The sequence below is a fragment of the Triticum dicoccoides genome, chromosome 3A, assembly GCF_002162155.2.
Source record: "Triticum dicoccoides isolate Atlit2015 ecotype Zavitan chromosome 3A, WEW_v2.0, whole genome shotgun sequence".
In the NCBI taxonomy this organism is placed as follows: domain Eukaryota; kingdom Viridiplantae; phylum Streptophyta; class Magnoliopsida; order Poales; family Poaceae; genus Triticum; species Triticum dicoccoides.
This window is the reverse complement of record NC_041384.1, coordinates 134,470,624-134,493,306: the sequence shown is the minus strand read 5'-3', so window position 1 is coordinate 134,493,306 and position 22,683 is coordinate 134,470,624.

Sequence of the window (22,683 nt, the reverse complement as noted above, 5' to 3'; positions counted from 1 at the left end):
TTAAAAGGAGGCCTTAAGATCCCTTAGTTTGCGATAGGACCCCGCTGCCACGGGACGGTAGGACAAAAGATGTCATGCAAGTTCTTTTCCATAATCACATCTGACATAATTATCCATCACTGATCCATTGCCTATGAGCTTGTCACATATTGATCTTTTCTTAGTTACTTTGTCGTTGCCACTGTTACAATCACTACAAAACCAATACTGTTACTTTTGCCACCGTTACCGCTACTTCCATATTACTTTGCTACTAAATATTTTGCTGCTGATATTAAGTCTTTTAGGTGCAGTTGAATTGACAACTCAGCTGTTAATACTTGAGAATATTTTTTGGCTCCCCTTGTGTCGAATCAATAAATTTGGGTTGAATGCTCTACCCTCGAAAATTGTTGCAATCCCCTATACTTGTGGGTTATCTATACTATTTTCTGGCGCCGTTGTCGAGGAGCATAGCTCTATTCTTTGAGTCACTTGGGATTTATATTTGTTGATCACTATGAAGAACTTCAAAGATGAAAGAACAAAGATTTATCCCTCAACTACAAGGGGATGTAAGGAACTGCTATCTAGCTCTGCACTTGATTCACCTTCTGTTATGAGTAAACTTGCGACACCTACTCCTGCTATTCATTCTGATATGTCGCATTTTATTGATGATGCCACTTCTGCTTTGCATGATGCTTATGATGAAACTACTTCTATGCTTGATAATATTGTGCCACTAGGTGAATTTCTTGATGAACAACTTGCTAGGGTTAGAGAGAATGAAATTATCGAAACAAATAATATTGATGAAAGTGATGATGAAGATTCTCCCCCTAGTTATGAATTGCCTGTTGTGCCTGAGGGCTATGTTATGGATGAAGAAATTGCTTGAGACTTTTTAGCTTGCAGTGATAGATATGGTCTTAAGAAATTGTTAGCTAAGCTGAAAGAAAAATGCTTGAATGCTAGAATGACACATGACCCTGCTTTTGCTACTTCACCTATATGTATCTCTGACAAGGATTATGATTTCTCTGTCAATCCTGAGTAATTACTTTGGTTGAATCTGATCCTTTTTATGGCTATGAATCTGAAACTGTTGTGACACATCTTACTAAATTGAATGATATAGCCACCCTATTCACTAATGAGGAGAAAATTCGTTACTACTATATCCTCAAGTTATTTCCGTTCTCATTAAAGCGTGATGTTAAAACATGGTTTAATTCTCTTGATCCTGGTTGTGTGCATAGTCCCGGGGATGTGATTTATTACTTCTCTGGTAAATATTTCCCCGCTCATAAGAAACAAGCTGCCTTAAGGGAAATATATAATTTTGTGCAAATTGAAGAAAGAGTCTCCCACAAGCTTGGGGAGGCTTCTCCAATTTCTTAATGCTTTGCCTGATCATCCTCTTAAGAAAAATGAAATACTTGATATCTTTTATAATGGACTAACGGATGCTTCTAGAGACCACCTGGATAGTTGTGCTGGTTGTGTTTTCAGGGAAAGAACTGTTGATCAAGCTGAATTGCTATTGAATAATATGTTGAGTAATGAAACTGATTGGACTCTTCCTGAACCAACTCCTAAGCCAACTCCAAAGAAAAGGGGTATTCTATCTCTCATTCCTGAAGATATGCAAGAGGCAAAGAAATCTATGAAAGAAAAGGGTATTAAAGCTGAAGATGTTAAGAATTTACCACCTATTGAAGAAATACATGGTCTTGCTAACCCGACACAGGTAGTAAAGGTAAATTCTCTCTATAGATTTGATGAAGGTGATATTCCTCATAATAAGTCTGCTAGCCAATGCTTGGATGAGTTTGATAATTTTATTGTTAAACAAGAAAACTTCAATGCTTATGTTGGTAGAAAATTGAAACGTAATGCTTATATGATTGAACACTTGAGTGATTATATGTCTAGAGTTAAAGGTGAGCTTAAACTTATTAGTAAACATGCCTCTATGGTTACCACTCAAGTAGAACAAGTACTTAAAGCTCAAAATGATTTGCTCTATGAATTAAATAATAAGAAAAATGATAATGTTGTTAGAGATGTGACTAGAGGGGGTAAAATGACTCAGGAACCACTATATCCCGAGGGCCACCCTAAGAGAGTTGTGCAAGATTCTCAGAGAACTAATGTTTATGCACCTAGTCCTTCCAAAAGGTAGAAAAGGAAAAATGATAGGACCTTGCATGCTTCTAGTGAAACTGTTATTGACACACCTGAGAATCCCAATGATATTTCTATTTCTGATGCTGAAACACAATCTGGTAATGAACATGAGCCTAGTGATAATTTTAATGATGATGTTCATGTTGATGCTCAACCTAGCAATAACAATAATGTAGAGATTGAACCTGTTGTTTTTCTTGATAACCCACAATAAAAAAATCAACATTATGATAAGAGAGACTTTGTTGCTAGGAAGCACGGTAAAGAAAGGGAACCATGGGTTCAGAAACCCATGCCTTTTCCTCCTAAACCATCCAAGAAAAAGGATGATGAGGATTTTGAGCGCTTTGCTGAAATGATTAGACCTATCTTTTTGCGTATGTGTTTGACTAATATTCTTAAAATGAATCCTTATGCTAAGTATATGAAAGATATTGTTGCAAATAAAAGAAAGATATCGGAAGCTGAAATTTCCACCATGCTTGCTAATTATACTTTTAAAGGTGGAATACCTAAGAAACTAGGAGATCCAAGAGTACCAACTATACCATGCTCCATTAAAATAAACTATGTTAAAACTGCTTTATGTGATCTTGGAGCCGGTGTTAGTGTTATGTATATCTGGCCATGGGCCGGGCCGGGCTTGGGTCGGGCCTAAAAAAGCCCATGGCAGAAAACTAAGGCCCAGGCCCTCCCAGGCCCTACCATCGGGCCTACTTTTCAAGCCCAAGCCCGGCCCATCTGGAAAAAGCCCTGAAAAGCCCTTAGGGCTTAGGGCCGTGGGCTGGGCCTCTTCCTTAAAATGTCAATATGCTAAGCCCAAGCCAGCCCAGGCCCTGCTGGTGGGCTCAAAACTCAGGCCCAAGCCCGGCCCACGGTCAAGCCCGTCGGGCCTAGACCCTGGATTTTAGGGCAGGGCCTGGGTGGGCCGACAGGGCCGGGCCTGAGATGGCCAGGACTAGTGTAATGCCTCTCTCTATATATCATAGACTTGATTTTAATAAGTTGACACCTACTGAAATATCTTTGCAAATGGCTGATAAATCAACTGCTATACCTGTCGGTACTTGTGAGGATGTGCTTGTTGTGGTTGCAAACGTTACTATTTTAACGGACTTTCTTATTCTTGATTTTCCCGAGGATGATAGTATGTCTATTATTCTTGGTAGACCCTTTTTGAATATTGCAAGGGCTATTATTGATTGCAACAAAGGCAATGTCACTTTTCATGTTAATGGTAATTAGCATACAGTACACTTTCCGAGGAAACAACCTCAAGTCCACAGTATTAATTCTATTGGAAAAACTTCAACGATTATTATTTGAGGTTTTGAATTTCCTCTTCCTACTGTCAAGAAGAATTATGATATTCTTATTGTTGGGGACATGCATGTCCCCGTTGAGGTAACCTAATGTTATTCGAAAATTCTCCGGTTTCATGCAATTCGGAAAGAGTTTGTTAACAAGACTTGATCAACCTTGTTAGTGGATTCCTTTTGATGAGCATGAAATGGATGAAGTTAGAAAGCATAACTCTCTGTATCCTCCTTTTACTTTCTGTTATTTAGATTAAATGAAGCAAAAATAGTATTTTTTGTCTATTTTCTAAATTATCCTTGCAATAAAAAATACCCTGAAAATAAAAGTTCTCCAAATGTCCTGAACATTTTATATGATTTTTTCTAGAATATTTAAGAATTATTGGCACTGAGAACACACCAGGGGGCCTCAGCACCTAGCCACAAGGGTCCAGGGCACGCCCACCCCCCTGGGGCGCGCCCACTACCTTGTGGACCCCACGTGGGCCCCTACACTTATTCTTGCAACCACACACTCCGTCTTCCTCCAGAAAAAATCATCCACCAGCTCAAACCCGAGTTCTAGCTCATCTTGCTGCCATTTTTGATCTCCTTGCTCAAAGCTCCATTCACAAAACTACTTTGAGGAATTGTTCTTGGGTATGTGACTCCTCCAATGGTCCAATTAGTTTTTGTTCTAGTGCTTTATTTATTGCAAATTTTTGCTGCTTAGGTGATCCTGTTCTTGAGCTTGCATGTCAAATTTATGTGGTCAAAAGTAGTTTTCAAGCATGACATGGCCTCTAGGCACTTGTAGGAGTAGTTGCTATCAATCTTGTTGAGTTTGATTCACTTTTATTTTGAGTCACTAAATATTGCAGAAATTTTTCAGAGAAAGAAAATGATGAAGAGGTTGTTGAGGGGATCTTCGAGCCGATGCTCGAAGGATAAGCAAAGTGAAGAGAATAAGAAGCCCAAATATAATCTCCCTCGCACTGCAGAGGTTCGGCCGTGCGAATGGCCTTGTGATGAGTTCTTGAGAGCAGTCAGGATTTATGAAGACTTTTATTATCTGGCTGAGAATGCAGGCCTCATCGACTTCCTCCGCGACCAGCGTGAATAGTATCTCCTCACTAATTTTTTCGTGCAAAATTTTCACTTTCATGCTAAGAAATCACCAGTTTCAGTGGAATTTCACTTATATGATGAGGCTAAGGAGATGTCACTATATGATTTTTGCCAGATCTATAAGATACCCTTTGCGGGCAGCACAGAGGAACCACATCATAATGATGTGGAGGGATTTATTGATATGATTGTTGTAGGGGAAACGAGGAAAGTTTCCGATGCAAGAATTACTAGCATACATTTTCCAGTTCTACATTACTTTGCAATATTTGCTAGTAGATGCTTAATTGGTCGCGGGAACAGTGTATATCTCAGTGCTCCTGATATTGTTGTTTTGCGCCATGATTTGTTTTGTGATACAACTTTCAGTCTAGGCGCTATTGTTGCTAAACGATTAAATCTGAATCGTACAACGGGCCCCATCTTTGGAGGCATCTTTGCTTCGCGCCTTGCTGCACACTTTAGGATACCTATTAGGCATTATGAGAAAGAGGAAAAGTTGTTTCCTCCTATTTTTCTAGATTATAAGAGTATGGTAGCACATGATTTTATTGTTGAGGATAAAAAGAAGATGCTTAAGTATAGATTGATATTTGGTAATAAGTACTATGAGATTATTACCTTGCCTGCTCCCTCCTTGTTTAACATATTTTCAGGCACGTACCTCGTGTTGCCAAAGGCCGTTCATGCATACTGGAGCCTGACATCAGCTCCAGAGCCTGAGCCGGAGCCACCCCTTGACCCTTATTAACAATCTGTTTATCAGTGGGATCCGGATGAGATTGCCAACCAGTGGCACCTAGAGGACACTCCTCCGTACACCAGAGAGGGCAGCTCTGAGCCGTTGCCATAGACCAACTTAGGCCAAAATCCTAAGCTTGGGGGAGTACGTATTTCTCACCGGCATTACATTCATGTTCACACACTCATTCCAATTGTCGGTGCACATACTTTTTCATTGTACTATCCATGATAGTTTATTTTCTTTTGCAGCATTCTTCTTGTGTATTTGAAAAACCTTAAGAAAAACCAAAAAATTAGTTGTAGCTTTTAGCTAGTTTACTTTCCATGCCTGTAGTAGTAGTAGTAATTAAAGGAAAACCCAAAAAGATTTATCGTTCTTCTTTTGCTTGTTGGGAGCTTTACCGTGTAAATAGTTTTGTTTCTTTTCTTTTCTTTGGCGGTTGAGAGGAGAAGACCATGATGAAAATGTTGAGTGGCTCTCATATGCATTATTGTTGATCTAACAAAGAGCCCATATTACCTTGTCTTCTCCTTTGTATTAAATGCTTGCAGATTCCAGCTTAGTCCAATGTAGGGATGGCAATGGGTCGGGTTTGGGGCGGGTGGAGCTGGTCCAAATCCAACCCATGACCCATCTTCCTACCCTCTACTCATCCACCAAATTATCCATGGGCACAACTTGTGCCCATGCCCAAACCCGCTTGATACCCTCATACCCATGGAGCTCCATGGGTATAGAGAAGTCAGCATGAAGCCTTCACAAAGATCAAATTAACTCATCATCATTCACTCACAAATGATAACATAAACTACATGCATAAGTAGGCAACAAGTAATATGATGAGTTCTTAAGTGTGACATACCCGAGGTTGATTCTGCAACATATAGCTTAGGGCACAAATTACATATTTCCTAACATTTCCCATTGATTCGCTCTTTCTACTATCACTGGCATATGGCCCTATATGTCATACGGGTATCCATTGGATATCCATGGAGCAGAAACTATAACCGTGCCCAACCCGGCTGTTCGTGGGTATCCATATCCACGGACCCATGGGCAGAAATGTGCTCCATACCCTTGCCCAACCGGGTCGGGTATCCATGGCACTACTAGGAAAAGTCCTACTAATGGCGCACCTAATTTGGCCATTAATGGCGCATTAGTGGTGCGCCATTAGTGTGACGCCATTAGTATATTTTACTAATGGCGCACCACAGGTGCGCCATTAGTATCTGGTATACTAATGGCGCACCTCAGATGCGCCATTAGTATATACAACAGTGCGCCATTAGTATGCCTCCCAGGGGGCCATGTACACCCAGGTGCTTTGGCATACTAATGGCGCACAACAACAAGATGCGCCATTAGTAACTTCGGCATACTAATGGCGCACTGTTTAATGATGCACCATTAGTATCCTTTGGCATACTAATGGCGCACTGTGATGTGATGCGCCATTAGTATGAATATTAGGTTTTTTTTATTTTTTAATTTTCTGTTTTTTGCACAGGTTACAAAATGTATAATTGGACAAAATATAGACAGCACACATCAACAACAGATTCATCGAATACAATAGAAGATTAGGCTCTGAATACAATTCATCATATTAGTCTCCCAATACAATTCATCATATTAGTCTCCGAATTGAAAAGACCGAAGAAAGATAGAACTTTATATTACAAGTCTCGAGACCGCGAGTAGCGAGTTTGTCTTCACATTAGAAGTCGATATCGATCATCTAAACTACCATCACATAGAAGAGAGCTGCGGTCATCACGATGAGCATCATCACGATGAAACTCGTCTTCATCCGGTTCCTCCAGCGCTCCCTCCCCTCTCCCGCTAGATAGCGGGCGTATCTAGATTCGGCCTCGGCCCTAGTGGTGTACCCTTTGTAACTGTTACCGCTGAATCGGTGAACCTGTCTTCGACACTCCTCCCAGTCGTCGTAGACTCCGGGAACCTTACCCTTGTACACGACATACGACGGCATCGCTATGTAGTAGCCAAATGAAACGTTAGTACCAATTCACAGACAATACATAAGCAATATATAAGTATGCAACAGAACGATCGGAAGAGAAAAGAAAGACATTAATAGCATCGATTACATCTAAGTTGAACGACTCTCGAAACCAAAGAGACATACTACAAGTTCATTAAAGTTTAATTACAACATGAGCCAATCGATGTTTCAGAACTAGACACAGCATCACTGCTTTCGACTCGACTCAAGGGACCGGAGCGTGGATGAAGCCACCGTCTATCGTGGGAGTCATGAAATAACGGTCGTTGTCAGCCTGCATTTGTAGCATTGTGTCGATGTCACTGTTGGACGGTTGATTTCTGAGGTAGAACTGCCCCGAGGTACGAAGGACATCTTGATGGATGATTTCCGCAAACTCCGGCTGGATGCGAAAGAATTCTTGTCTGATGTCCGCGTCCTGGATTGCCGACACGCTCGCGGCCCAATCTTTGAGTTTACTCGGTAGCTGTCGGGGGACTAATCCACGAACACCTATGGGACCGGCGGACCGAGTCCCTTTCGGTTCGGCGGGGGCGAGGGTCGCACGAAGAGCGGATCGAGGCGAAGCACACGAGCAGTTTTATCCAGGTTCGGGCCGCACGGATGCGTAAAACCCTACTCCTGCTTTGTGGTTTGTATTGAGTTCTTGCTCGGGAGCGCGGAGTGCTACAGTACACCCCAGCAGCCAACGAGACCGAGCGTGAGTGTTCTGTTCCTCCCCCCCTCTACGTTGCGCATGGGCCTCCTTTTATATGCTCAAGAGGTCACCGACAGGTGGCAACGTAGACAAGGGTAAAAAGGGAAAGGTGTTGCGGTTGGTACAGCTACCTGCTACAGTGTATCATACCTAACCCTGACGGCAGGGGACCAGGGCATTAAATGCCCGTCTGCGTCGCCTAAATAGTGCAAAAGGGACCGTCAGGGACGCCACCGCTCGCCACGATGGCAATCTTGTTAGCGCCGCTTGCCACCGCGCACCGCTGGCTGCACAGCCTCCCGCCACGTACGCCTGGAAGGGTCCCAGAGCGACACGTTGGTGGATGTGCTGGGGCGCGGACACAGAGTGGTGGCTTGCCGCGGAAATCCCCTTGCCGCGGTCGTTGTCTTGTCGCGTCCGGGAGCTTGTCGCTCACCGGGCCTTGTTGGGACGCGTGGCGCGTCGCGGCAAGTTCCTTGAGATGCCTTGGTTGGCCTTCCCGGCAAGCTCCTCTTGCCGGGGTCTTGTCTCCTTGGCTTGGATACTTTGTCCTTGAATGGCTCCAAAGGAACCACGGAGGACCTTGGCGGTCACCCGGCAAGCCTTGCCGCGGGATGCTGCGACTGCCCGTGCACAAGTTCGGGATACTAGGGTACCCCTACTCTAGTACACCGACAGGAGCCCCCGGGCCTGGGCCATACACGGTGCCGAGCGCTGTTGGGCGAGGCCCAAAACAGGGCACGGGCACGCGCGGCCTGGGTTACGCCATATCTCTCCCCGTATCCACCGCGCCCTCCCCGAACGGCACGCGTTGAATGCGGCGTCGTGGGATAGATCGTGGGTGGTTTCTTTATTCGGAAAGGCGGAACGTCCGCCCCCTCCCTCTTTATAAGCATGGGAAACATGGGTAGTTCGCCCATTCGCCGGTTGCTACTCCAATCTCGGAAACCCCCGCCGCTCCCTCGTCTTCCCAAAGCTGAAAGAGAGCAGCGCCCCGCCCCCCATCGCCACCAGCACCACCAACGCCGTCGACCTCCTCCACCACTTCCGCCATGGCTCCAAGAGCCGACAAAGGGAAGGTTGTGAAGTCGACCGAAGCGCAGCGGCTTGCGGCGCTGCGAAAGGAGCGGGCAATCTCCCCCCCCCCCAAGCTCACCGTGAGGGAGCTGAGGGAGAATTACTACCTCTTCTGGTCGATGGAGACGCGAGCGCATCCGTGCACGAAGGTACTTCCAGCCGCCGCTTGGAAAATGGCTCCAAATGGATATCCTTTCTTCGCCTTGTTCTTCTACTGCAGGCTCTGCCCGCCTTTCTCTGAGTTTTTCTGCAATATTATGAACACCTACGGGTTCCGCCTCCTTGACTTCACCCCCAATGCTGTTCTGACCATGGCAGTTTTCGCACATCTCTGCGAAAACTTTGTCGGAGTCTATCACAATGTAGCCCTTTTTCGTCACTTCTTTATGCCCCGAGTAGAGAGAGGAGAGCCTTTATCTAGCCGAATCGCCTGGATCTCGAGGGCCGGCAAGAAGGACACTTATCTGGAGGGAGAGTTCCGCGGCAAGTGGGAGGAATGGAGAGCAGACTGGTGCTAGATTGTCGAGGAGAACCCGCAGCCATTTACCGCCCGGCACCAAGCCCCAGTAGCACGCGGCAGCGATTGGAGTGACGTGGCCCTGGAAGACGATAGGATGAAGATTGCCGTCACCCGGATCCAACGCCTCAGGCTTGCCGGGCTCACTGTAGGCGTTGTTGGCGCAGATTTTCTTCGCCGCCGCATCGCCCCCTTGCAGGAACGAAGGAGACCCGCCTGGGAATTCAAGAATGCGGAGGATATCATGAGGCTGTGTCTGGGCCTCAACTTCAACTTCACTGTTCTGGAGCTTAACGCGATGCTCGAGGAGCTGTTCAAGTACGACCCTCAACATCCTGAAGTGTTCAGGTTGCCGAAGGGTGTCGTTCCGCTGTGCAACAACTCCGCGCTCGACCGCATCCGTGCAATGATGCCGTTGTGCGATTCGCATGGAATTGTCCCAACTTGGCAAGAGCCTATAGACGATGTCGTGCAGGAGTTCTTTGACGGCTTGGTAGAAGTGCCGATCCGCTCCGACAAAAAGAATAGCCTCACCCGCGACACCACCGATGCGGAGATGACACGCATCGCCACTAGGCTGGAAGAGGCGGCGGCAGCCGCAGCCGCGGGCGAATTTGGATTCACCGTGGAGGAGGCAGAGGCAGCAGAGGCGGCAAGTCGTGCCGAGCGAGAGGAGCTCGTCGGTGAGAAAGAGCTTGCCGGGCATGACGTCGAGTCGAGTGAGCCCGCCGAGGATACGAGCGGCTCGCTGGAGATCAAATCCTCTTCCTCCTCATCTTCAAGCAGCTCGCCGTAAGCAGAGCCTCCATCCCCACCAAGAAGGCGTCTCCGCAAGGCCGGGGACGTAGCGAGGCGGCGGGCGAGTGAACAGTCGCCGCGCCGCGCGACAAGCTCCACCGCGGCAAGCACTGTTGCTGCAGGAGCACCTCACGCTGCTGCGGCAACTGGAGTGGGGTCCACCCGGACCACCGCTTCTGCTCCTGCCGCTTCTCATGCCGCGGCGGAAGCCGGAGCGGGGTCATCGCAGACCACCGCCACTGTTTCCGCCAAGCGGCCAAGGGAAACTACTCCTCCGCCTCCTCGCGCCGGACGTGAGCCGGACTTCGACTTCTCCGCGTTCAGCTCCGACGAGGAAGAAGAAGAGTAAGATTCTCTTGTTGTACTTGTAGTTCTTCAATTCTTGTTGTTTTGCCTTGTATCTCATTTGCTTTACTCTGAACTTATTCCTTTTTAGGACTTTGGCCCAGAGAGCAGCGAAGAAAGCCAAGGTCCCGATGATTGTCATCGAGGACGAACCCACCGCGACAGCAGGGGGTGCGTCCGAGACAACCTTGCCGGACCCGGCAACTGTTCTCCAGAGCAGCCCCCAGCGTAAGTATATGGTTCGCTTTCCACTGTTAGGCGCGCATGGATACTCTTTCTTTGCTGACATCTGACTATTGGTTTGTGTAGGAGCAGAGCAGCCCCACCAGGAGCGCCCGGAGGCCGTCCCCGAAATGCCAAGGGAGAGTCCTCCAGCAAGGGAGAGTACCAGCGTCCCCCCGGCGGCGGAGACTACGACTGCCGAACCCAGTATAGGTAATCTTCTCTTCAAAGCTTCCCTTGGGTTCTTCTTCTTTTTGGGTATTTCCTTGACTTTTCTCACTTTTCCGGCCATCAGACCCGTCTGCTGCGGAGCCGATGGAGACCGAGGTTGCTGCCGACGATGCTACTGCCACTGAAGAAGCAGCCGGCGCTGATGATCCTGCCGGCGACGAGGCCGCCAAAGCTGCCGCCGCAGCAGCTGGCGAGAGGTCTGGTGATCGCACTGACGGCCCTGAGGCCGCAGGAGCGCCAGGCGCTACGTCGACCGCCGACCCGTCCGCCGCTGCCGTAGCACCAGGCTCCGAAGAGCCCCAACCAGGCGTCTACTTGAAGGCCGGCAATGGCGTCTTCATCAACCTCCCCTGGGCGTCAAGCTCCAGGGCGCCGGTCGAGAGAGAGAGCTTTGATGGAGAGGTGCTCGCCTCCGCTGGGCTGACGCTAGTTGATGTGCTGAGCAGCAGCAGCGGCGAGCCTGAGGAGGAGCAGCTGCTGCGGAAGCTGTTGTCGCTCTACCGCGCGCGGCAAGCCAAGCTGGAATCCTGCGAGGCGCTTGTCGCGAAGGCGCGAGCGGACATCGAGAAGCGTGCGGAGGAGCTCCGGGGTCTCAACCAGGAAGCTCTCCGATCCCTGGCAGAGGAGTGGGAGCAACTCGCCGAAGAGCAGAAGGCCTTCTTCCTCGAGAAGGCCGAAGTTGAAGAGCAACAGCGGCTTGCCGCTGAGAAGCTGTCTGCGCAGGAGGGCGAGTTGGTGCAGCGGAAAGTTAACCTCGACAGCCACGAGGAGGAGCTTGTCGCGCGTGAGAAAATATTCGGCGGAGCCCTTAAGCAAGCAGAGGATGTTGCCGCAGTTGCCGAGGCCGCCAAGAAGGAGCTGGAGATGAAGGTGGCGCAGCTGGAGGCCGATCTCAAGGTGAGTGGTGAAAAGCTTGCCGCGCTCAAGCGTGAGCGGGAGAAGGACGCCCACAACAACTCAGAGCTGCAGATTCGTCTCGCCGAGAAGGGCAAAGAGCTTAGCGCCGCCAAGGACTCCAACGCAGATCTTGAGTTGAAGCTGACCACTTTAACCAAGACGCTGGACGGCGCCAGGGAGCAGGAGGTGGCCTTGAAGGAGGAGATCAAGGACGACAAGGCGCTGCTGGCGAGTGCTGCCGCCGCCCAGAAGGCTTTTAGGGAGAAAGTGGAGCACTGGACGGAGGGTCTCGTGAATGTTGCCGCAGATATCGACAGGGAGCTGGCGCAGCTGGGGGTGGAGGATCTCGGGTATCCCTCTGATGAGAACCTCCAACCCAGCGCCAAGCTCACCTTGTTCTTCAAAGGCGTGGCGACGGCCCTCCAGCGGCTCCGGGAGAAGATCCCAAAGCAGCTGGCCGACGAGTCGCGCAAGATCTGCGCGGGAGCTCTTCAAAAGGTGTTGGTGACGGTGGCCTTCCGCAACCCGGGCCTCAACCTCACCAACGTCCTCAAGACCCTGCCGCCGGATGCTGATCTGGAGGCGCTCAAGACCCTTGTCGCACCCATTGTGGATAAGGTGAGCAGGATCAAGAGGATTGAGGGCGATCGCGTAGACTAGGCCGCCCGTTTTCTTCTTTTCTTGTCGCTGCTGGTCATGTTATGAGAACAATCTGTTAGAGCTGCGACAAGCTACCTTGTAATATAACTCTATTCCGGGTAATGATTGCAATGTTATTCCCTTTACTTGATTCCTCCCTTTGTATGTTTTGCCCTACGCTTTTAGGGAACTTGCCGGTGCAGGCACCTTAGCCGCGAGCGCTGAGTGCAGGACGACAGCAGCCTGCTGGCGGTGCCGCTACCGACAAGAAACCTTGTCGCAACTAGTCGCAGCTCACTTAAGTTGTTGAGCGGACTCGAAACAAAGTAAGGGCGCAACTAGCTACGAGTTGGTTCCTCCGCGCACAGGTTTTCCATACAAAGTGCGGTCGTTCAAGGGATATAACTTAAAAATTTTAAAAAATTTGATTGCTCAAACTTTGGTAACTTAGCTTTTCTGTTGTTTGCTTCCCGGTAAGGCGAAACTTTCTTGAACGACGCCTGGTCCATACCATTATCTTCTCCTTCCCCCCCGGCAAACTTGTGGGCGAGGGAACCTTCCTTTCCTTGAGAAAAAAGAAAGAGGAGAAAATAAAGATATGGAGCCTTACCGCTCGTTATTGCTTACCGGGGAGTAGGTGCTGCACAAAGTGTCAGATCACATATGCAAAAAATAGAAAGCATGAAATTGACAAGATGTGCGGAGCATATGAGCTTTACTTATGCACGGGGTCTGCGCCCGGCTTTGTACAAAGGATTACATGCAACAGCAGAAAGACTTATACAAAAGGTGGTTGCCGGAACAGGTTCCGGCAACCGCGCCTTACGGGTAAAACTTACGAAGATGCTCAATGTTCCAGGAATTGCTCACCGGAATGCTATCTTCGGTCTCAAGGCGGACAGCGCCAGGCCTAGTGACTCGTTTCACCCGGTAAGGGCCTTCCCACTTCGGCGTCAACTTGTTGGAATTCTTGGCGGACTGAACACGCCGAAGAACAAGGTCGCCTTCCTCGAGACTTCTGGCGTTAACTTTGCGGCTATGGTAGCGGCGCAAAGCTTGCTGGTAGCGAGCAGCTCGTACAGCAGCCTGAAGACGGTCTTCCTCAAGGAGTAGCGCGTCATCTTGTCGCAGCTGCTCTTGCTCAAGCTCATCATAAGCGAGCACTCGAGGTGACCCGTATATGAGTTCCGTGGGGAGAACTGCCTCTGCTCCATAGACTAGAGCGAAAGGTGTCTGGCCAGTGGCTCGATTTGGCGTCGTCCTGATCGACTAAAGAACCACCGGCAGCTCCTCGATCCAGTTTCTTCCGCACTTGTGCAGCCTGTTGAAAGTCCTGGTCTTGAGCCCACGCAGCACTTCAGCATTTTCCCTCTCCGCTTGACCGTTGCTTCTCGGGTGAGCAACAGAAGCGAAGCAGACCTTGGCGCCAAGATCTTGGACGTACTGCATGAAGGTGCGGCTCGTGAATTGCGTACCGTTGTCGGTGATTATCCTGTTAGGGATCCCGAAGCGGCAAACAATCGACCTGAAGAACTTGACTGCTGACTGTGCTGTCACCTTCCTGACTGCTTCCACTTCCGGCCACTTTGTGAACTTGTCGATTGCAACGTACATGTACTCAAAGCCCCCGACTGCTCGGGGGAAGGGGCCGAGGATGTCAAGCCCCCAGACCGAAAATGGCCAGGATAAAGGGATCGTCTGGAGAGCTTGAGCTGGTTGGTGTATCTGCTTGGAATGGAACTGGCACGCTTCACACTTGGTTACTTGTGCAGTTGCATCCTGGAGGGCTGTCGGCCAAAAGAAACCTTGCCAGAATGCTTTGCCGACAAGTGCTCTGGCGCCAATGTGGTGACCACATATGCCTCCATGTATCTCTGCCAACAGCTTTTGTCCGTCTTCCCAATGAATACACTTCAATTTCACACCATTGAGTCTTCTTCTGTACAGTGTGTTGTCGACAAACTGGTACATACTTGACTGCCAGGCTACTCTTTCCGCTTCTTCTTGCTCTTCGGGAAGTTCTCCTGTCTGAAGGAAACGGACAATCTGCTGTGTCCATGCTGGAGCTTGTGGCTCGACAACAAGGACTAAAGGCAAATCTGCTGCTGCGGGAACATCCGCTTCTACGGCGAGAACCTGCAGCTCTGCCGGAGCTTGACGTTCCCCAGCAAGCCTGCCGGAGCAAAACTTGTCAGGAGTTTCTGCTTCAACGGAACAAACCCTAGGGCTTGCTGGAGCAGACTGCTCCTCAATGCTCTTGGCGTTGATCTTGGGGACCTTCTTGGCGGCGGCTTCGGGAAGCTCTGCCGGAAAATAGTCACCAGAAATCAACTTCCTCTTCTTGCTCTGTCCAGTTGATGGCGTTACAGACGGTTGAGTCAGCTTGAGCACAAAGATCCCTGGTTCCACAGGTAACTTAAGTGCGGCGCACTTTGATAGGCCATCGACAATGGTGTTCTGAGCTCTTGGAACATGCTGCATCTGTAGGCCGTCAAAGTGCTATTCTAGCTTTCTCACTTCGTCGACGTAGGCTTCCATCAACGGACTCTGATAGCTCTTGTTCACTTGGCGGACGACAAGCTGCGAGTCACCCCTGACAATGAGCTTCTTGATCCCAAGGTCTGCCGCGATCCTGAGACCGGCAAGCAAGCCTTCATACTCTGCAGTATTGTTTGTTGCTTGCTCCTTGGGAAAGTGCATCTGGACTACGTACTTGAGGTGCTCTCCGGTGGGTGCGACAAGAAGCACGCCAGCGCCGTCACCTTGCAGCAAAAAGGCACCATCAAAGTACATCAGCCACTCTTTGCTTGCTTCCTCAACGGGGATGCTCATTTCTGGAATTTCTTCATCTGGTGTTGGCGTCCATTCTGCTATGAATTCTGCCAATGCTCTGCTTTGGATAGTTTAATTACTCTCAAACTTGAGGCCAAAGCTTGACAATTCCAGTGCCCACTCAACAATCATGCCTATCGCCTCTGGATTATGTAGTATCCTCTTCAGCGGAAAACGAGTGACAACTATGATCTCATGTGCTTGGAAGTAATGGCGCAGCTTTCTCGAGGCCATGAGAAGGCCGAAAAGCAATTTCTGCACGCCAGAGTACCTTGACCTAGCCCCCTGTAGAAGGGAACTGAGAAAGTAAACTGGGCGCTGTACCATTCTCTTCTATATCTCCTCGCGCGTCTGCGCAGATCCATCCTTGTCGGGACCAGAGCTTGTCGGGGAAGCCCCCTGCTTGTCGCTGGATGTGCCTGCCGTGGTTGCTGGCTCGTCATCTGCCTCCCTCTCTGCTACTAACGCAGCACTAACCACTTGATTGGTTGCCGCTATATACAGCAGCAACTTCTCTTGTGGCTTAGGTGCGACAAGTGTTGGAGTGGAGGACAGGTATCTCTTCAAGTCCTGCAGCGCAGCCTCCGCTTCCGGATTCCATTTCATTGGACCTGCCTTTTTCAATATTTTGAAAAACGGCAGGGCGCGCTTAGCAGACCTAGAGATAAACCTGCTGAGAGCAGCCACGCAACCGGCAAGTCTTTCTACATCCTTGACGCGCTTTGTACATCCCCTACCTGGCGCGCCAAAGATGTCGGGGGACTAATCCACGAACACCTATGGGACCGGTGGACCAAGTCCCTTTCAGTTCGGCGGGGGCGAGGGTCGCACGAAGAGCGGATCGAGGCGAAGCACACGAGCAGTTTTACCCAGGTTCGGGCCGCACGGATGCGTAAAACCCTACTCCTGCTTTGTGGTTTGTATTGAGTTCTTGCTCGGGAGCGCGGAGTGCTACAGTACACCCCAGCAGCCAACGAGACCGAGCGTGAGTGTTCTCTTCCTCCCCCCCCCTCTACGTTGCGCATGGGCCTCCTTTTATATGCTCAAGGGGTCACCGACAGGTGGCAACGTAGACAAGGGTAAAAATGGAAAGGTGTTGCGGTTGGTATAGCTACCTGCTACAGTGTATCATACCTAACCCTGACGGCAGGGGACTAGGGCATTAAATGCCCGTCTGCGTCACCTAAATAGTGCAAAAGGGACCGTCAGGGACGCCACCGCTCGCCACGATGGCAATCTTGTCAGCGCCGCTCGCCACCGCGCACCACTGGCTGCACAGCCTCCCGCCACGTACGCCTGGAAGGGTCCCAGAGCGACACGTTGGTGGATGTGCTAGAGCTCGAACACAGAGTGGTGGCTTGCCACGGAAAGCGCCTTGCCGCGGTCATTGTCTTGTCGCGTCCGGGAGCTCGTCGCTCACCGGGCCTTGCCGGGACGCGTGGCGCGTCGCGGCAAGTTCCTTGAGATGCCTTGGTTGGCCTTCCCGGCAAGCTCCTCTTGCCGGGGTCTTGTCTCCTTGGCTTGGATACTTTGTCCTTGAATGGCTCCAAAGGAACCACGGAGGACCTTGGCGGTCACCCGGCAAGCCTTGCCGCGGGATGCTGCGACTGCCCGTGCACAAGTTCGGGATACTAGGGTACCCCTACTCTAGTACACCGATAGTAGCAGAAGTTGATGATGGTCCCGTACGATCGCCCGCATGTGATGGATGGCGTAGTAGGCACCCTTCTGACTGCCAGGCGGCTGCTTGACGCAGCAGAACATCGTATTGTGGGAGAACACGTGCTTGCCGTACTTACGAATAGGCCTGGTGAAGGTGCCTCCAGATTTGACGTAGCCGGGGAGAACATCATTAAGAACCTTCTTGACATTTGTGTAGTCTACGTTCGACTGACGGTCCGGGTCGAAATACATGGCCATGTAATATTTGGGGCTTAGGAGGATGAGCGTGCAATGTGTGTCACTGCAGAAAACACGGAATGTTAAAAGAAAAACGATCGAAATCTAAGAATTCATATGTTACGGGGCGGTTGAGGGGAGGACTTACTCGGGAAAGTAAGGCACGAGGAAGTTATCCTTATCTTGGTTTGCCAGAATGACGCCTTCGAGGTAAGAAGTCGCGACTTGCTGGTCCCCAGCGCTGCCCAAGATCTTGGCACGCATGTAGAAGGGGTCGACTATCACGATGTCCGGGGTCTTGTCGCGAATGATCCGCATCTCCATACTCAGCAAAAATAGCCGAACGAAGGTGTAGTGCAGCGGATGAAGGTTCAACATAGCGTGGATGTCATCAAACCAGAGGACGATCGTACCCCCGATGGAGTTATCCACAAAGCCCTTGCCCTCTGGCACCTTGGCCGTGAAAACTGGGTATGCCACATCCTTCTCTCCAAGACGCCGCTTCTCCAAAGAAAGAACACTGTCATGCAGACTCCGCATAGCACCGATTGCAGCATCGAGCATATTTCTTGGTAGCATCGGCCTACCCGCCACATGCACCCTCCTCGAGATATCCTCAGGTGAAGGTGGCCCGTCCTGAGCACGGATCGTACTCGGTGCCGGCTGGCCCACACCCTTGTTAGTATTTCTTTTGCGTGCCTTCTTCTTCTCCTGTAATGGGACCGAGTTCTGCTCACAGACCACCTTCTTGAGTGTGTTGGGGCTGATAAGATTTCGCACCTCGCCTATCTGAGGCTCGGTGAAGTCGGCAGCTGGAGGCGTCTCCTGAGAGCCGAACGGCAGACGACGCCTGTTGCAACTTGGCTTCTCCGCGGTACCAACTAGATCGCGCACGTCTTTTGTTGGGTTGGGTTCTTGAGAAGGAGGCCCCATGAAGTCGCCACCGTACCCATGATCGGCAAAGTACTGATCGACGTTGGCAAATGTATCGTCGTCGTCGTCGTTCTGATCCTGTGCCATATGCATGTTTGGATCCAGTGGCATAGGGATGTCCGGCACTGTTGCGGCGGTCTTGCCATGGGGCCGACTTGGCACCGGCACGACTGGCGGTGTTGTCTTTGGGGTGGTGTCCCCCGCCCCCAAACGAATCTGGCTCTTTGGCCAAAGCAGGGGCCAGCTCAGGCAGGCGCTGAGCGTCATCACGTCATCATCGTCGGCCCCGACGGGTCGAATCGGAGGTAACAACTCGTCACAGCCTGGCAGCACCCGAACCAGTTGAACCCTAAACAAGTTGGGTGGCATCTGGGTACCATGGAACAAGGGGTTGCCCGGTTGAACGATTTTGCCCTTGGCGACATCGACCAACTCGTTGTTCACGAAGTGTAGGAGAGTGCACGGAATGTCGGCGGCGCCCTGCGAAAACATGTAGGGCGTCAGGGATGCCTAGTCAAAGGCAAGGAGATGAAGTCCTCGGCCGAGAGAGGCTTAATTAGTTACCGTGATGATGGTGTCGAGCTCGGCTAATGTCGAGGCACCGCCAACGGCGGGCGTGCAGTTGATGGAGGGGCCGCTTGCTGCAGAGGTGCCGGCCGGCGTACACCCGGGTGCATTAAGCTCCCGTGCCGGCGTCGGAGACACCAATGCCGCCTCCGTCGGAGACACCAATGGCCCCGCCATCACGTTCTGCGAGTTGCTGGCCGTGAAGCTAGGAATCGGGGGCGGCCCCTGTTGGCCGCCCGCAATCCACGCACTAATCCCCTGGATCAAGGTAGGCACAATGGCGGTGATCGTACCTCCGAGTTGTTGTTGCACTTGCTCTTGGACAATCTCCGGAATCCGCGCCACCTGTGCCCTGAGTTCTTGAACCTCGCGCGCCTGGCTTTCCGAGCTGGTCTTTTTCTCCTTTCGCCCACCAGTGTTATAGTATGACGACCATTTTGTCGACAAGCCTTTGCCGGCCACACGACCAGATGACGTCGGCTTACTAAGCTTATCCTTGTTCTTCATTACATTCAACGCCCTATTTAGAGTGGTGTCCCAAGGGTTGCTCTTAGTCGACCCCGCGCTACTGCTTTCAGTCGCCTGCGGAAGGAATGTGAACCATTTAGAAATTTGGCTTCATTAATTAGAATGCAACCATATATAGCTAATTACGCGGGGGTGTATTCCTTACCAGAACAAGCTCAAGCGCCCTGGTCTTCGGATCCGTGGTAAGCTCCTTTGTTTTCGGGTCCTTCTTGTACCGGGCCCTGACAAAGTTCCTGGTCTGCTTGTCACCGTATTTATCGAAGAGGGGCGGTAGGCCTTGCGTGGCACGGTCCGCCTCCTCCTTGTCCCATATAGGCTCCACCACTCTGTCACCGCCGGGACCGAGTGTGTGTTCCCCTAAGTTCAGCGCCCACATTTCTTTCCCCCACTTACTTGATTCGGAGTTTGCGGTGCTCGAGCAATTGATCTTGAAGTCGTTGTAGTCATCTTTGGTGATCGAAGGATTTTTCTCCTTGATCTTCTCATAACTCTCACCTTTCTCCATCATTCTCTTCACATTACTTTTCCAAGTAGACAGGGCCTTGCTCATCTTCATGAGGGCAGCATTGTTCACTTTATTCCCTTTGAGGCTTGTGTTTTCAAATTCAGCAGGGAACTTGTATCGTTCGTGCAGCTTCGTGAAGAGGAGGTTGCGCAAATTCCCTCGGTCAGGATGCCTCAGGTTCTCGGTGTTGATCAAGACGGTGCTCCGGAGAATGCACCCGAGCTGAAGCGAGTACCCCTTGACTATTCGTTCGGGCGCCGTTGGATTCCCGTCGGACTCCACTTCAGTAACTTCCTCCTTGAGCGTGCGGAGCACGGTCGGGCGCCGGTCCTTTCGTTGCCTCTTCAGTTGGCTGCCATCTGTGCGTGCGCCGCCATCATCAGTGGTGGCATCCTCGGCGGCACCATCAGTGGTGGCATCAGTGGGGTCATCCTCGGCGGTACCATCAGTGGTCTCAGGATCAGTGGGGAAGGCGGCGTCCTCATACAAGTGAGGTTGTTCCTCCATCTCCTGGGACAGCTTCCAGAATGCCTTGCCGCCCGAACCCCCGGCCTCATCGTTGTTGGCCATGTTTCTCTCTAAATAGGAACAAAGTTTGGTCAAAAAGTTGGTTATTGTCAAGGAACAAGATCATGGTCTCATCATTTAGGGTTTGTCGACACCGAGGCATCCTAAAAGCTAAGCTTTTATCATTGAGGGTTTTTCGACGCCGAGGCACCCTAAAAGCCTAAGCTTTCATCATTTCAGTTTTTATCGACACCGAGGCACCCTAAAAGCCATGTATTAGTCACAAGTACGCCGGGGCACTTGATCCTACTTAATTAACTACTAAGATACCCCGGCCCATGCATTAGTCACAAGTACCCCATATGTCCTATTTTTAGCAAAGTCATGCTAAAATTCACGGAAAATTTCAGCATGACCTTTGCTGAAAATAGGACATATGGAGTACCTGAATTTGCCGGAACGGAAGTTAATCGACATTCCGGCAAACTCAAGGGCCTCTCGGGTGGACAAGGCAAAAAAGGCCTCCATCACAACATGGAAAATACATTGGCATGTGAAGAGGTGAAACAATATATGCATCTCCAAGCAGTATCATTCAACATTTTGGACAAACCACTACAAGCAACATGAGACACTGAAAACAATTGCTACCAATGAATCTACACTTCTAAGGGCAACCTGGTGCATGTAGCTCCCGCTTGCGCAGGGTCCAGGGAAGGGTCCGACCACTTTGGGTCTATAGTACGCAGCCTTTCCCTACATTTCTGTAAGAGGCTGTTTCCAGGACTTGAACCCATGACCTCATGGTCACAAGGCAGCAGCTTTACCACTGCGCCAAGGCTCCCCTTCAATGAATCTACACTTCTATAAGAAACTAAATCAGAAACTTAGTCTGTCATCATTAGGCAGCCACCATTAGTTATTCTGTTATGTTAAAGCAGAAATAGAAAAATAGACTGAAAACACTAAAATCAGAAACAAATCCAACTGTACAGGCCAATGCATATAGGAAAAGTGAGGGGTTGAACTTCATTTTTTTCAGGTTTTCTTGTGTGTATGAGGTCTGCTCTAATTTGTTTTGAAAAGTGAACCTGCTGTACTGGCCAATGCATATAGGAAAAGTGAACCTGCTGTACAGGCCAATGCATATAGGAAAATTAAGTCATGGAGAGTTGTTCATGATGTTCCTTGCCTTTTTTTGTCGAACAAACTTGATGCTTAAATTTTGGGTCTGAACATCAAGGATTACTTTGTACTAGTTTGTAGAGACGGGGCAGAACAGTTACTTGTTGTATATATATTGCAATGTTTCTCCAATTTATTAGCTCTCAGTCATAGTAGTACAATATACTTGGTGTATTTATGGGTCCACTTAGCATGAAGGAGCTTGATAAAATTGAGAATCAAACAGAAATATCGTCAAGCATATCAGGTCAAAGAAGGCAAAAAACTTGTTACATAAGGTAAGGTTCAACAGCTTCAGAACTTTTTCTGTGATACAAATACTGCTTCAGTTTAAGAACATGTCTTAGTTTTGAATTCTCTTAGTGAAAACCTACTTCGGAGCATCTAAATGGTGATGTATCCACTGTAGTTAGGATTTAGCTCAACTTTTAAGAAAAAAAATTCTATAGAGTTAGGTTCACTATATATGACAGTGTTGTTAGTGGTTCTGCCTTGCTTATGTCAAAGCCGCATATTTTTGGAGAATAAGGTATTCCTTGATGAGCTATTTGACCTCAGAAATAAGGTACTGATGGATCAGGAACTTCGTACAATCCTCACCCTAGATAGTATGCTCCTTCTGTTACTATTGTTTATTTAATGGCTAACAAAATGAGCTGCAAGAGCAAGAATTGCAGGATCAAACCAAAAATCTAAGGAAGAAGAAAGTATCAGTTGGATTTGTTGTCGACGCCAATTCCCTACTGGAGCAGGATGTGCAGCAAGAGATGGTACATTGGTATGACTTAATCACAGAAAACATTGGTATGACTTAATCACAATGAACAGAAAACATTGGATCTATCTACTGCCACTCTCCGTTGAAATCCTCCTACCGGCAGGAAGATCCAGCTTGCGAGGAGGAGAGGGGGAGAGGAGGAGGGGGAGCT